The sequence below is a fragment of the Pangasianodon hypophthalmus genome, chromosome 23 (assembly GCF_027358585.1).
Source record: "Pangasianodon hypophthalmus isolate fPanHyp1 chromosome 23, fPanHyp1.pri, whole genome shotgun sequence".
Taxonomy (NCBI): domain Eukaryota; kingdom Metazoa; phylum Chordata; class Actinopteri; order Siluriformes; family Pangasiidae; genus Pangasianodon; species Pangasianodon hypophthalmus.
This window is the reverse complement of record NC_069732.1, coordinates 5,509,095-5,512,853: the sequence shown is the minus strand read 5'-3', so window position 1 is coordinate 5,512,853 and position 3,759 is coordinate 5,509,095. Positions and strand designations below refer to the sequence as shown.

General features: G+C 36.6%; 1 pseudogene; it reads right to left on the bottom strand.

Annotated features, from left to right (window-relative positions):
• Positions 1-855: 855 nt before the first annotated feature.
• On the bottom strand, positions 856-2,838 carry LOC128317266 (P2Y purinoceptor 11-like; annotated as a pseudogene).
• Positions 2,839-3,759: the final 921 nt, after the last annotated feature.

Below are 3,759 nucleotides of genomic sequence, written 5' to 3'. Positions count from 1 at the left end.
ATATATTTTGTTTTGAACCTCAGAGTAATGAACATATAATAGGCTATATGAAACCTAATGTAAAAAAGCATGCATGTTATATTCAATGCATTTTATTTTATTGTTTTCTTACATTCAGTAGATGTCAGCAGATAGATACTGTATGTCACAGATACATTACTGCAGTCAACCTGTTTATGCATTTTATTTACACAATTGTCATTTACATTAGAAAGTTATACCATGTTATTGTAGGCATATGATAGGAAATTACATTTAGGGATTTCTAAAAAAAAAAAAAAAAAAAAAAACTGTCACCGCATATAGCCTTCCTGTATGGTCTAGCCCAGGAAATGAGTGAGATTTTGACCACAGCAACACTGTCAGCTATGTATTTTTTTATTTGTTGGGGGATTATTTTCAAGCCAGCAGTGACATTGAGGTTATTAAAAGACCCAGTAACCTAGCTTTGGTTTGGTAAAGCACTCAAAAAAATACAACATCGGTCCAACATCAGCTTAGACTTAATGGACCTATAGAATAGCACAGTGGTCCCTTGAGGAAACTTTGTGACTAAACACAACAGGACCAGAAAAAACAATAAACAAACTCTGGACACCTTAAGAAGTTCTATTTATGTTTTTCAGAGCACAAAAAAGCACACCATATAATTACTGGGATTCATTCCAATCTATCATTGCTATATATATATATATATATATATATATATATATATATATATATATATATATATATATATATATATACAGTCAGGTCCGGAAGTATTTGGACAATTACAGAGTTTTTGTGATTTTGTCTTTATACACCACCACAGTGGATTTGAAATAAAACAATCAAGATGTGATCGAAGTGTAGACTTTCAGCTTTATTTTAAGAGGTTCCACAAAAATATGGCATTCACCATTTAGGAATTACAGCCATTTTAAATAAAGTACCTCCATTTTCAGGGGCTCAAAGGTATTTGGACAATTGACTGACAAGAAGTTAATTGACCCGGTGCGGTCCATTCCCTCGTTACTTCAAGACAAATGAAGCAGATAAAAGGTCTGGAGTTGATATCAGGTATTGAGTTGGCAACGGTTCAATTGGAGCTACTGATATGAAGTCCAAGGAGATATCAATGCAAGTGAAGGAGGCCATCATCAGGCTGAAAAAACAACATAAATCTACAAGAGAGATAGCAAAAACCTTAGATGTGGCCAAATCAACAGTTGGGTACATTCTTAAAAAGAAAGAAAGCACTGGTGAGGTCAAAAACAACAAAAATTACAGGATAGCCACTCTCTAATTACAGCATTTACTTGAGGCTATAAATAATCAAATGTAGAACAATATCACTCTACATGTTAATTTGAAAGCTTGAAAGGAGATGAGCTATAGTTGAAACTAAAACAGATGAAGAACACAAGTTTACAGAATCAGAATTGTACAGTTTATTTGATTCTTGGGGTTGTCGAGTTTCAGATTCAACTAGTAAACACCACAAACTGTTTGGAAGAGTTGCACAAAAAAGCTGTTCCTGAGAGCTGTTCCAGTGTTCTCATCACTGGATCTACAGCTGGAATCAGTTTAGATGATACCAAAAGAAACACTTGGCGAAAATATCAACTGCATACAAGGAAAATCCCCCAAACCCACTGTAAAATAAAACTGGAGGTGCAACATTGACCTTTTGGGGCTGTTTAACAGCTTGTGAATATTGAGTGTATTATAAATTCTACTAACTACAGTAATATTTTAGCCCAAAATCAGGTTGCCTCTGCCAGAAGGGTAATATTTGGCCATAGATGAAGTTTTTTAACATGATAATGACCCCAAACATTCATCCAAATCAACACAAATGTTTGCAGGAAAACAAAATCTTCTCCAATCTCAGTCTCTGGATTTCAATGCAATGTCCTTTGACGAGTATTCTCCAACTGTTCAATTCACAAGTTGTATTCATTTAAGCTCCTTCTACAGCACACTGCCCTGATACTGTCAAACACAGCCATGTACAGGATGGGATGGAGGCACATGTTCAGGCAGGCTAACGCCTTTGACACTTGGTATCCATTACGCACATCACAATTAGTCTTACCTTCTTCCCACAGTTTAAAGTTCAGTATTTGCAGAATGTGATAGGGGACAAAAGACACAGCGTACAGGACGCAGCCTAAACCCACAATCAGAGCCACTTTTTTCTTCTGCAGTGAGTTGATATTTGCATTTTTAAAAACAGCCATTATTACACCAAAATAGGATGCAAAAGTAACTACAAATGGGACCAAGCAGCCTGTAACAGCCATAAACACCCTGTAGGTAGACCTGTTTGATTTACTGTTGAGATTTGCAAATAAGGAACATCTGCCCTTCTTGACACCTGAATAGTAGAGGACTGGAGATGAAATGCTTGCCACAAAGATCCAGACGAACACACTGATGATCTTGGCATGTTTTGGTTGAATGTGTTTGCGTGTGAAGATTGGATGAACAATGGCCAGGTATCGATGAACACTGATGCACATGATGAAGTAAATGCTGACGTAGAGGTTACAGGTGAAGAGAAAGTGCTCTATTTTGCAGAGAGCAACACTAAATTTCCAGATCCGTCCTCTTGAATAGTAATGGATAAGAAGGGGGAGAGTGAGGGCGTAAAAGATGTCACTGATGACCAGGTTGCAGGAGAACACCACTCCCATGTGCCAGTTCTTCTTCTCCTTAGTCACAAGCAGCCACAGTGCCAGTATGTTCCCCACCAGTGCCACACTCATCTCCACACCGTAGATGGGAGGGTAACAGGTCTGTTTGAAATGTACTGCTACAGCTGCTGCTCCTGTTGCTAATGTTCCCTGCCATTTTATGGTGTCTCCTGCAAAAAATAGTAATATAGAGATTATTTCTGCCATATAGCTATCCATTTGGTAACTGGTAAAATGCACTGCTACACTGTAGATGGGAGATAACAGTTCTGTTTGAAACGTACTGTTACAGCTGCAGTTTCCTTTCATTTCATTGAGCCTCCTAAAAACAGCAGTGTAAAGCACCTGTATCAGGATAACTTAGAAATAGTATAGGACATGTCATTTTCAGCTAGTCTTGCCTCCAGGCCCATATTTGCATTCAAAAGTTAGACTAAATCTTGATATACAATTAAAACACTGTTTTACATGCTTAAGAAGCCATAATGAACTATTTATTAAGTGTTCTTAACATTTAACTTTAGGAAACTTCATATACTGCATTTAATTGCATAATTACATTGTAATTTCCAGTCCTCCCCTGTCATCAATGTAGTCAGTTTCATATTTTCATTTCAAGGTTTACTCTAAATGTTTAAGCTTTTAAAAATAACTTTGCATAATTTATTCAGACATGTTAGGATAATTTGTAATATTTTGATGGCCAAATAGAAATCCAATGTCACACTGCTAACATGCTACCATGTGGTCTTGAGCCTCTCTACTGTAAAAACTAAAATGTGAGGCACGGAGACTTTTTACAAAACTATTCTTTTAAGCATAGTCTTGGCCCAACCTATTTATGCAAAGCTACTTGTGTATTATGTAACTTATGGTTTTTGCCATCTGGTCTGTTTTGCTGTAATAGTGCTGCGACTGTCAAAGAATGAATGCGGAAGAAGGCTTAGAACTCTGCAGCAGAAGTGGCAAAGAACAAATAACCACATGTTTATAATATTAAACCTAGAAATAAATGTCCTGGAAATAAAGTTTAAATGCATACCATATAATGTAGAAATGGCTGTTTTGCAAGAATATT